The sequence below is a fragment of the Leucopleurus acutus genome, assembly GCF_964270905.1.
Source record: "Leucopleurus acutus genome assembly, chromosome: 2".
Taxonomy (NCBI): domain Eukaryota; kingdom Metazoa; phylum Chordata; class Mammalia; order Artiodactyla; family Delphinidae; genus Leucopleurus; species Leucopleurus acutus.
Window position 1 is genome coordinate 147811551 of NC_139143.1, and position 12731 is coordinate 147824281.

Genomic DNA, 12731 nt, shown 5'->3' on the forward strand with positions numbered 1-12731 from the left:
GTTCTACGGCCCGGAAACCTGACTCCTCACACGTAGTCCCCACCCCCAGGTGTGTCAGCTCTGGAGAGTGGGTCCCCTTCTGTCTACCTGGGATCTCGCCTTTGCGGCCCCCTCCCCCACCCCCTGCTTCCCCATTCCTGGCCCTGCACCTCCCACTCCCCCCGCTGCTTAGCTGCTCCTCCACCTGTTTGTTTCCGTGGCCTCCCAACATGGCCTCTCAGAAAAAATCCTCCAGCAAACTTGCTTCTTTCCCCGCAGCCCCTCACTCGCTCTTTACCTGCAGTGACAAGAACACTTTCTGACTCCTCCGTCTCCTCCCCTGGCCTCAAGCACCCAATTAATCACCAAGTCCTTCTGTCCTGTCCCTCCAACTCCATACCCTCCGTCCTGGCTGAGGTCCTCACCATCATCGGAAACCCAGATTCTGGCCAGTCTTCTCAATAAAATCCAGCTCCATCCTGCAGCTAGGGAGCATCCCTGACAACTCATTTCCCCTTAAGCCCTCCCACTTCCCACAAGGTCACATCCACACTCCTTGGTCTGGAATTGAGGCCCCTTCACAGTCTGCCTTTGCCTACCTACCTGCCTTGTTTCTGCTCCCTTTTCAATTTTTTAAGTGTGTACTGAAGCACCATATACATACAGAACATTGCACATACCGTGTCAATTTTGATGACTCTTCACCGAGTGGGCGCACCCACGTAACCAGCACCCAGATCTAGAAATGGAACCCACCAGGATCCCAGAAACCCTCCAGTCACTATCTCCGCCCCGCGGAGGGTGAGTGCTATCCCGACTTCTAACAGTACTGTTTAGATTTGCCTGTTTCTGGACTTTATACAAATGGAATTCTCCAGCACAGACTCTTGCTTCTGGCTTCTTTGGTTCAATATTACATTTGTGAGATTTTACATATTTTTGCACGTGTTGGCTGTTCCCTCTTCTAAACGTTGGCTCCCCTCTAGTCTCTTCCTGATCTTGATCTCTTTCCAGAGCCTTCAGGAAGTTAGTTGTTCTTCATATTTTGTCCAGAGCTCACAATTGCTATCTCTAGGAGGATTGGTCTGATAGGAGCTACCTTGCCATTACCAGAAGTAGAATCTCTCCTTTTTAATTTTTATCTCATTTTTCTTCCTTTTTCCTTTCTTTAGGATTCCTGAATTTGCCTTTCTTCTCTCACTCCTTTTTCCCTTTTTCCCTTTTTCCCTTTTCTATCCGTATGGAACTTACATATTTTGTATCTATTCCTTAGGGCTCCTCTAGCCATTTTAATGTGTATGCTTTACGTAGAAAAATCTAAAATTAAGTAATCCTGTTATCCTCCTCCAGAAACATCAAAACACAAAAGACATAAGGACCTGAGAAGAGTTTAACGCTAATCAGCCAACTTATACACCATTGTTATCCTTTGTTTTAGTCCTGTTCTGATTTTTAAATCCTACCAGTTAGACATCATTGTTTTATGCAATCAGTGTTTGTTTAGATTTAACCAATATCTCACCAATATTTTGTCTGATCATGTAACCGAGCAGGACTCTATGGGGCCTTCCTAGACAGAACACCCCTCCTTTTCCTCCACCTGTCTCTTGTTTGTAGAAAAACTTTAGCCTCCTAGGCCTTCCCCAAGTTCTAAAGAATAAATTTAATCAGAGAAGTGAGAAAATGCAGAAGCAAAGGAAAAGAGTCAGAGTTAAGCAAGACAAAATAAGTGTAACCATTAAACAAAGTCAAGAACCTTTAGTTCCTCCTCAAGGGCTATAGATAATATCCTGAGTCATGTCCTTTGAGCTATTTTTCAGATACTGAAAGTCCCACCAGGTGGAAGACGTTAACCGTATGCCACCCACAGCACTTAGACCTCAGACCTCTTGGAACCAGAAGGTTGATGATGTTGACTCCCTATTACCTCACCACCAACCAATCAGAAGAATGTCCACCAGCTGATCACACACCCCACAACCTCCCTCCCTCACACTGTCCTTAAAAACCTTTCCTTAAAGCCATCAGGGAGTTCGGATCTTTTAAGCACTAGCTGCGTAAACTCCTTGCTTGGCACGCAGCAATAAATGCTGCATTTTCCGTTATCACAGCCTGGTGTCGGTAGATTGGCTTTACTTCACACGGGCAAGCAAGTGGACCAATGTTTGGTTCGGTAGCAATCATTTTTTTAATTCAATCTCAGACCTTCCATCTGGGATCCATTTCCTTCTGCCTAAAGAATAGCCTTAAAAAAAAAAAAAAAAGAATAGCCTTGATAAATTCCTTAATAAGAGTTTACTAGTGATAAGCTCTTTTAGTTTTTGTTTACAAAAAAAATTTTGTCCTCATTCTTGAAAATATTGTCACTGCATGTAGAATTCTAGGGTGTCTGTTATTCTATTTTAGCACATCAAAGTGAATATCCCACTGCTTTCTGGCCCCCATTGACGTTTCTAGTTCATTATTCCACTGGAATCATTCCCCAGTCTCATCTCCTACCATTTCCTCCTACACAATTTCTGCTTTAGCAACACAGTGGTTTCCCAGAACTCACAGTGATGTTTCTTGCCTCTGTGCCTTTTCTCATGCTGTTCCTTCCATGCAGAATGCTGTTTCCCTCCCATTCCTCCCCATTTCATCTGCATAACTCCTACTCATCTGTCAAAACCCAGTGGTATCTTCTCTAGGAAGTCTGTCATGAGCCCCTCCCCACAGCTGTTTTAGGACTTTCTCCTCACTCTTGCAGCTTTACTATACCTTATTACAGTGTGCTATAAATTTCTTGTAACTTGATTATTTCCTCCATTAATCTGAGAATGCTTTAAGAACAGAGATGATGTCTTATTCATCTTTGCATGCCTGGTACCCAAGGCCTGACCCATACCTGGTACCAAGTATATTTGGGTCAGAATTTCAATACTTCAGTAAGTATTTCCTGAAGAAATGTCTTATTCTCACTTTGGCGTCCTCCACCTCACTCCCTGCCCTGTTCTTAAACATTTAATCTCTGCCACCTCCTCTCCACTGAGGTTCTGCCTCTGAGGCCATGGCTGACTTGAAAGGCTTGTCCTTCCTCTTCATTCTCTGCCTTCTCTGGAACGTCTACTTTACGATGATCCAAACTTAAGACTTTCTCCTTCCTTGGCCCCTGGGGCACTTCACTCTGCTGGTTCTCTCCTTGCCCCAGATTCTTTTTCTCCTGTGTCCTTTTCAGAGTCCTCACCCCCCCCCCCCACTCCCTACATCTGTGTCCCCCAGGATTCTGGCTTTGGGTCTCCTCTCTCTCACTTGGGACCTCTTCCACACTCCTTGCTTTCATTATGGCATCTATGCAGTTGGCTCCTAGATCAGTCAGGGTCCAACCAGGAAAGCAAGAAACCATACTGAGTATTTAAAACAGAGGGAATTTATTCCAGGGACATGGTTCCACAGTGAAAGCTGAGAAGCCACATGGGCAGTAGGAAGGGACACAGGAGCCCAGGTTCCTGGGTCACCTGGCCGAAGTGAGTGCCATAGGGAGACAGAGCAATTCATTGCTGGACACGTTCTCTGAAGCAGAGGGAGAGAGATGACAAAACGCACTGCCTCTCCCCTTCCACCCACCATGCTCCTGCCAGTGCCTCCCATTGGCTGAAGCAGCTGGAAGGCAGTGAGAAGGGAGGCAGGGGTTAACGCAGTGCAGGGCAAGGGAAGAGCCAGGAGTGGATCTGAGATTAACACAGCCCTCTACCTATACTTCCTGCCCCAGCTTGGTCACAATCTGCATGCCCCACCACTTACGGGACACCTGTAACTCAGCATGTCTCAGCTGAATCTCCTTCCCACAAAACATGTTCCTCCACCCAGCGTCCTTCTATCAGTCGTCCCTGATTCTCCTAGAGGCAGGCTGAAAGCTTTCAGCAAGGCCTCTGACTCCTCCCTCCTTCTCCCCCCCTCCTCCATGTGGTGTCAGTTTCCAGGTCCAAAAGGTTCTTTGAAGAAAATACCCATACCCTCCCCCCTTTCCATTCTTACCACCCCCACTTAATTCAGATCTCCTCTTCTCTTGCTTGGCTTCTAACAAGAGCCTCTTCATTGGGTTCCCCGCTTCCATTAACATTTCCCTGAATCCTCCTACACCACGACCTGCCCATCAATGGTGAATCACACATGACTCTTTCCACCCTGCAGCCTTATGCCCCACCACTGCTCACTCAGACCTCATGGCCAGTCTTTTTTCCGGCTCCCCTAGGGCATCCTGTGCTCTCTCACTCTGAGCCTTGGGTCGTCCTGCCCGTTATCTGGAATGGTACTTTCTCTTCGCATCTCCTCCAGCGGAAACCCCACCCAGCCCTGCGGCTCCACATTGACGTAAATCTTTCGGAATGAAATTTTCTTTTTTTTTTTTTTTGGCCGCACCATTCGGTGTGTGGGATCTTAGTTCCCTGACCAGGGATCGAACCTGCGCCCCATGCAGTGGAAGAGTGGAGTCTTGACCACTGGACCCCCAGGGAAGTCCCTGGAATGAAATTTTAACAGCAGATTCCAAAAGCCTTCAAAACGTGCTTACTCTCTGACCAAGCAATTCCACTTCTGAGGATCTGGCCTAAGAACATAATCAGGAATGTGGCCAGAGATCCTCACTGGAGCATTTGCCTGTTAGTAAAAGATTGTAAACAATCCAGGTATCCAACATGGAAGGCAATAGCTCCGCAAACTATGGAAACAGCCACTGAATGAGATTTTATGCATCTATTAAAAATGAAAGTTACAGGGACTTTCCTAGCAGTCCAGCGGTTAAGCCTCTGCACTTCCAGTGCATGGGTTGCTGGTTCGACCCCTGGTCGGGGAAATAAGACCCTGCGTGCCGCATAGCCCAGCCTAAATAAATAAAATAAAATTTAAAAATAAAATAAAAATGGAGAAGGCTGATGGACACTCAGATTCAGCTCCTGAGCCCAAAACACAACACTGGGCTGCATACTAGACAACACTAGTAATTAAAAAAAAAAAAAAGTCTGGCCAACAGACCAAAGGGGGGACAAAATGAAAATGAAAATTACAATCGTATAGGGAAAGGCTATATTATATATGTGAAAAAAAGCAGAATGCAAACTCATATTTGTTAAATTGTATATACACGTGCAACAGCACTTCATCTTTATCAAGCATTTGGTTTGTACTGGGTACTGTCCCGAGTAATTTACATGGATTTACTCATTTAAGCTTCACAACAGTCCTACAAGCTAATAAATGGAGAAACTGAGGCACAGAAAGCCCTAGATCACACGGCTGGTGGGTGTCAGGGCTGGAAGGGAGTGCAGGCAGCCCAGGGCCTGTGCACTTAGCCATGCTGCCCCCCACAAGGAGTGGAACCCCAAAGACTGAAAGGGCAGTAACAGCCAAACCTTGCCATGGTAGGTAGAATAATGGCCTCCCAAAGACAGTCACATCCTAAGCTCCGGACCTGTGACCATGTTACTTTATATGCAAAGGAATTACGATTGCAGATGGAATTAACATTAATAACTAGCCGACCTTAAAATGGGGAGATTATTCTGGATTATCTGGGTAGGTCCAATGTAATCACAGGGTTCCTTATAAGTGGAAGAGGGAAGCAGAAGAAAGTGAGACCGAGAGATGATAATATGCCCAACCTTGCTGGCTATGGAGATGGAGGAATGAGGGCAGGAGCCACGGGATGCAGGCCAACTCTAGAAGCTGGAAAAGGCCGGGAAACAGATTCTCCCCCAGAGCCTCCAGCCTCCAGCCGTACCAACATGTTGATTTTGGCCCAGAGAAACCTATCTCAGACTTCTGACCTCCAGAACTGTAAGATTAAAGATGTGTTGTTTAAGCCACTAAATTTGCGGTAATTTGTTACAGCAGCAATAGAAAACACGCCCACCAAAAAAGCAAAGCAAAGCAAAAGTTCCAGTAATAAATGTGTGTTGAAAAAGATTGGACAGGTCTTCAATAGAATGAAAACAATCAGTTATATCTGGTTGGTGAATCTCTTTGTTTATTTTTAAAGAATGATAATTTCTTTTTCCATATTTCCAAATTTTCCAATATCTTTTTTGTACCATTTTTATAAGGGGAAAACTCTCCCTAAGTAATCATACCCATCCTTCAAGGTCCAGGTCAAATGCCGCCTCCCCCAGGAAGCCTCCCAGATGCTTTACCCATGGTTAGGGGTGGCATCTCTTCTCCCATGGCCTTAACACTACATCTGGATTCTAAATGCCTCAGGTGGGATTCTCCCCTGAGCTCAGGGGCCCTGGCTAGTGCTAGGGGGGCCCTGAATTCAGGAACAATCAATCATTTTTCCTGACTGAGGTACTTCAAGGCTGTATTTCCCAACACTCTGATGGAATTCTGGGTGGGGAGGGTGGGGTTGTGTGGGGCGACACGGCCTCACAGAAGCTCTTAGGGCACAGTGGGCAGAACTTCCTGCAGCACCAGCTCTAAAGATTCTAAAGACCGCTGCTCCATATATCTGAAATGTGGGTGCTTCCTAATAACCTCTATTTTTTCTCCCTATCATATAGGTGGAGGATATAAGCAGATAGGTGAGGGCAGCCCCAGAGAAACAGAACCAGGCATGGCTTTCTTTTTCTTTTCTTTTTTTTTTTTTGCGGTACGCGGGCCTCTCACGGTTGTGCGCTCTCCCGCTGCGGAGCAGAGGCTCCGGATGCGCAGGCTCAGCGGCCATGGCTCACGGGCCCAGCTGCTCCGCGGCATGTGGGATCCTCCCGGTCCGGGGCACGAACCTGCGTCCCCTGCATTGGCAGGCGGACTCTCAGCCTCTGCGCCACCAGGGAATCCCAGGCACGGCTTTCTTGACATAAGAGAAGCCATTTTGGCCTAAGCCATTTTGTGATCTAAGCCTGGCCACAATGCTTGCTCTAGAACAGGTCTCAGTAATTAACAATCTTAAGGGAAGTAAGGGAATGCAGGGACAAAGGAAAAGCAGTCAGGAAACAGGCTGGGTCGCTTTGCTGCGTACCTGAAACTATCACAGCGTTGTTAATCGGCTAGACTCCAATGTAAAATAAAAAGTTAAAAAAAAAAAAAAGAAACAGTAGTTCAGATAAAACAGAATCCTAGTTCCTCCTCAAGGGATACAGTAACAATCTTTGAGTTCTGCAGGAACTAAGGCCCCCACCCAGGTGGAGGATGGGATGATGTTGACCTTTCCTGACCTTCATGACTTCAAACAGTTTAAGCTTGGACTCTGTTGACCTTTGCCCCAGTTCAATGCTGAATTCTCCTCTGCTCAAGCCCCTCATGAATATGCATGTACCCTTAGCTTAACACTCCTTTGGGAAAGCAAGTGTTCTCCTTGCTGCAAGTAATAAATCCTTCCTTCTACAGATGTTTGGCTTGGTTGTGTCTTTTGACTTGACACCGACAAGAGGTGAACCCAGTTTTCAGGTAAGGGCAGGAGGATTGAAGTAACCCAGGTAACAGAGGCTGGGCCTCTGTGGGCCTGTGGTTGTTCTGAGGAGAATGGCATGGGAAGTTTTGTGGCTCCATGCAGGGAATGGAGGGATGGGGAGGTATAGGGGGTGCTAAAACTGGATGTCTCCGGTGCTAGGGACAGTCAGGCCTTCTTCAGCCATATCTCAATACCAACTTCCAGAATCATTCTCTGAAATCAAAGCTGAGCGTGTCTTTCTCATGCTTGTCCCACAGGTGCCCTCCAGGTGCCAAGCTCTTTATCAGTGACCCAGACCTGCTCGCCTCCCCAGCCTCCCCTCCCGAGCACCCCTGTCTCCCACCTGGCGGGATCCAGTCCCACTGCACTACTGCCCTCCCAAGCAAGTCCCTCTCCCACATGGCTTGCTCGCTCCGCACACGCTACCCCCTTGTCTAGGACATCGTTCCCTAGCCCCGGTCCCGCATGGCTCTCCAAGTTCTCCACGCCTCCCCTGAAAACCGCCTGGCCCACCCAGGAGGTCGGGGCTCCTCTGCTGTGCTCCCAATCCCCTTGTGTCTCCTGATCCATCATGCCCCGCCTTGGAGGCCCTGCTATTAATAGCACATCTTTATAGGCTGTGAGCCCGTTCCTGCAGCGCCAGCTGTAGAACAGCGGCTCCACCTCTCAGATGCTGGAGTCCCTGACAACCCTCAGGTTCTCCTCTCTTACTATATGTCATGGGGGGCCAGGGGGTCTCCAGAGCTAGCACAATGCCGGGCACAGAGTGGGGCATCCTTTATCTGTCTTATGAGAAGTGTCATGGGCAGTAGAGTCCTTTGCAGCCTGGAGTCCATCCCAGAGCTCTTCCTCCTGCCAAAAGCCAGAGCTGGATAAAGTTCCTCTTCTTCCAGGGCAGCCTGCAGAGGCCTCAGAGCCGAGAGAGGCAGCAAAGCTCAGTGCCTCAGAACTCACCAGCATCCTTCCCAGGGGCAGGCAACACACAGCCTGCTGGGCGGAAAGACCCAGGCTCATATCCCCCAGCTCTGCTGACCCACTCCCGCTCCCTTATCTGAGAAGTGGGGGTGACGCTTCCCCCATAAGAGTGTCACAAAGACTAAATAAGCACACAATTCTAAAACGAGGGCTGTTTGTATGTGGAGAGCCCTGGTCAATTGTAAGAGCTAAGTTCGGGATTTTTCTTTCGAAAAAGAGATTTGTCCAGCATTGGCATTAGATACTGTAATCAAAAAGAGTGACGATCCCGTTGTAAATGGAGTCCGTGGACGCTGCCCTCTCCAATATCACTGTTACTCTTCTTATCGTTGAATCGGGCAGTACCTTGCTGTCCTTATGGGCCTCCATCTCCAGGCACAGATGACCACCCCTTTCTTCTCAAAGTGACCTTTCCATTGGCTCCCGGGACCCCTCCCCAACCTCTCGCTGGTTCTGTCCCACTATGCTTGACTGATTTCTCTTCCCCCATCGTCCCTAAAGTCAGTGGTCTCTAAAGGTCTACCTCCACCCCCTTCTCTCTTTGCCTTGGGCAGAAAATGGTGCTCACACCTTCATGTTTGGTCCAGAGCCCCAGACCTCTCTATATCTTATTCCTTCCTGGACAGCTCTTCAGGGATGACACAGAGCCCCCAGGACTCCAGGAGGCCTGAACCCAACTCCCTCCTGACCTGCTGCTTGCTTCCCAGATTCCCTCCATCTGCCCACCTGGGCATCCTTCCAGTCACTCCTACACACATACACTCGAGTCAGTCACCAGGGACCCTGCTGGACTTCTCTGTGCACCTCTCTAAGCCCAAGTCCCTGTGCACATTACAGATAATTCTTGGACTCATTTAAACTCCAGGGTCCCTGAAATAGGGACAGTCTCTAACTGCCTTCCCACACTGGGGCCCACAGGACACCCTCTGTGCCAGGTGGTGACTCAGTCCCTTCCCTGTGGACTCAGGTGTGGCCTGCAGCAACCCAGGCCAGCATGCCAGGCCTATCCCTTTCTTTTCATTTTATTTTCCTACCAACTTCCCCTGCCTTTTTTCTTTTTTTTTTTTTGAATTTTTGAATTTTATTTATTTTTTTATACAGCAGGTTCTTATTAGTTGTCTATTTTATACATATTAGTGTATACATGTCAATACCAATCTCCCAATTCATCACACCACCCCCCTTACCACCACTTTCCCCCCTTGGTGTCCATACGTTTGTTCTCTACATCTGTGTCTCAACTTCTGCCCTGCAAACCAGTTCTTCTGTACCATTTTTCTAGGTTCCACATACATGCGTTAATATACAATATTTGTTTTTCTCTTTCTGACTTACTTCACTTATGACAGACTCTAGCTCCATCCACGTCTCTACAAATGACCCAATTTCGTTCCTTTTTATGGCTGAGTAATATCCCATTTTATATATGTACCACATCTTCTTTATCCATTCGTCTGTCAATGCACATTCAAGTTGCTTCCATGACCTGGCTATTGTAAATAGTGCTGCAGTGAACGTTGGGATGCATGTGTCTTTTTGAATTATGGTTTTCTCTGGGTATATGCCCAGAAGTGGGGTTGCTGTGTCATATGGTAATTCTATTTTTAGTTTTTTAAGGAACCTCCATACTGTTCTCCATAGTGGCTGTATCAATTTGCATTCCCACCAGCAGTGCAGGAGGGTACCCTTTTCTCCACACCCTCTCCAGCATTTGTTGTTTGTAGATTTTCTGATGATACCCATTCTAACTGGTGTGAGGTGATACCTCATTATAGTTTTGATTTGCACTACTCTACTAATTAGTGATGTTGAGCAGCTTTTCATGTGCTTCTTGACCATGTGTATGTCTTCTTTGGAGAAATGTCTATTTAGGTCTTCTGCCCATTTTTTGATTGGGTTGTTTGTTTGTTTCATATTGAGCTGCATAAGCTGTTTATATATTTTGGAGATTAGTCCTTTGTCCGTTGATTCGTTTTCAAATATTTTCTCGCATTCTGAGGGCTGTCTTTTCGTCTTCTTTGTAGTTTCCTATGCTGTGCAAAAGCTTTGAAGTTTCATTAGGTCCCATTTGTTTATTTTTGTTTTTATTTCCATTACTCTAGGAGGTGGATCAAAAAAGATCTTGCTGTGATTTATGTCAGAGTGTTCTTGCTATGTTTTCCTTTAACAGTTTTATAGTGTCTGGTCTTACATTTAAGTCTCAAATCCATTTTGAGTTTATTTTTGTGTATGGTGTTAGGGAGTGTTCTAATTTCATTCTTTTACATGTAGCTGTCCAGTTTCCCCAGCACCACTTATTGAAGAGACTGTCTTTTCTCCATTGTATATCCTTGTCTCCTTTGTCATAGATTAGTTGACCATAGGTGCATGGGTTTATTTCTGGGCTTTCTATCCTGTTCCATTGATCTGTATTTCTGTTTTTGTGCCAGTATCATATTATCTTGATTACTGTAGCTTTGTAGTATAGTCTGAAGTCAGGGAGCCTGATTCCTCCAGCTCTGTTTTTTTCCCTCAAGACTGCTTTGGCTATTCGGGGTCTTTTGTGTCTCCATACAAATTTTAAGACTTTTTGTTCTAGTTCTGTAAAAAATGCCATTGGTAATTTGATAGGGAGTGCATTGATTCTGTAGATTGCTTTGGGTAGTATAGTCATTTTCACAATGTTGACTCTTCCAATCCAAGAACATGGTATATCTCTCCATCTGTTTGGATCATCTTTAATTTCTTTCATCAGTGTCTTATACTTTTCTGCATACAGGTCTCTTGTCTCCCTAGGTAGGTTTATTCCTAGGTATTTTGTTCTTTTGGTTGCAATGGTAAATGGGAGTGTTTCCTTAATTTCTCTTTCAGATTTTTCATCATTAGTGTATAAGAATGCAAGAGATCTCTGTGCATTAATTTTGTATCCTGCAAATTTGCCAAATTCATTGATTAGCTGTAGTAGTTTACTGGTGGCATCTTTAGGATTCTCTATGTATAGTATCATGTCATCTGCAAACAGTGACAGTTTTACTTCTTCTTTTCCAATTTGTATTCCTTTAATTCTTTTTCTTCTCTGATTGCCGTGGCTAGGACTTCCAACACTATGTTGAATAATAGTGGTGAGAGTGGACATCCTTGTCTTGTTCCTGATCTTAGAGGAAATGCTTTCAGTTTTTCACCATTGAGAATGATGTTTGCTGTGGGTTTGTCGTATATGGTCTTTATTATGTTGAGGTAGGTCCCCTCTATGCCCACTTTCTGGAGAGTTTTTACCATAAACAGGTGTTGAATTTTGTCAAAAGCTTTTTCTGCATCTGAGATGATCATATAGTTTTTATTCTTCAATTTGTTAATATGGTGTATCACATTGATTGATTTGCATATATTGAAGAATCCTTGCATCCCATGGATAAATCTCACTTGATCATGGTGTATAATCCTTTTAATGTGTTGTTGGAATCTGTTTGCTAGTATTTTGTTGAGGATTTTTGCATCTATGTTCATCAGTGATATTGCTCTGTAATTTTCTTTTTTTGTAGTATCTTTGTCTGGTTTTGGAATCAGGGTAATGGTGGCCTCATAGAATGGGTTTCAGAGTGTTCCTTCCTCTGCAATTTTTTGGAAGAGTTTGAGAAGGACAGGTGTTAGCTCTTCTCTAAATGTTTGATAGAATTCACCTGTGAAGCCATCTGGTCCTGGACTTTTGTTTGTTGAAAGATTTTTAATCGCAGTTTCCATTTCATTACTTGTGAGTGGTCTGTCCATATTTTCTATTTCTTCCTGGCTCAGTCTTGGAAGGTTATACCTTTCTAAGAATTTGTCCATTTCTTCCAGGTTTTCTATTTTATTGGCATAGAGTTGCTTGTAGTAGTCTCTTAGGATGCTTTGTAGTTCTGTGGTGTCTGTCATAACTTCTCCTTTTTCTTTCCAAATTTTATTGATTTGAGTCCTCTCCCTCTTTTTCTTGATGAGTCTGGATAATGGTTTATCAATTTTGTTTATCTTCTCGAAGAACCAGCTTTTAGTTTTATTGATCTTTGCTATTGTTTCCTTTGTTTCTATTTCATTTATTTCTGCTCTGATCTTTATGATTTCTTTCCTTCTACTAACTTTGGGTTTTTTTTGTTCTTCTTTCTCTAGTTCCTTTAGGTGTAAAGTTAGATTGTTTATTTGAGATTTTTCTTGTTTCTTGAGGTAGGCTTGTATTGCTATAAACTTCCCTCTTAGAACTGCTTTTGCTGCATCCCATAGGTTTTGGATTGTCATGTTTTCATTGTAATTTGTCTCTAGGTATTTTTTGATTTCCTCTTTGTTTTCTTCAGTGATCTCTTGGTTATTTAGTAACATATTGTTTAGCCTCCATGTGTTTGTGATT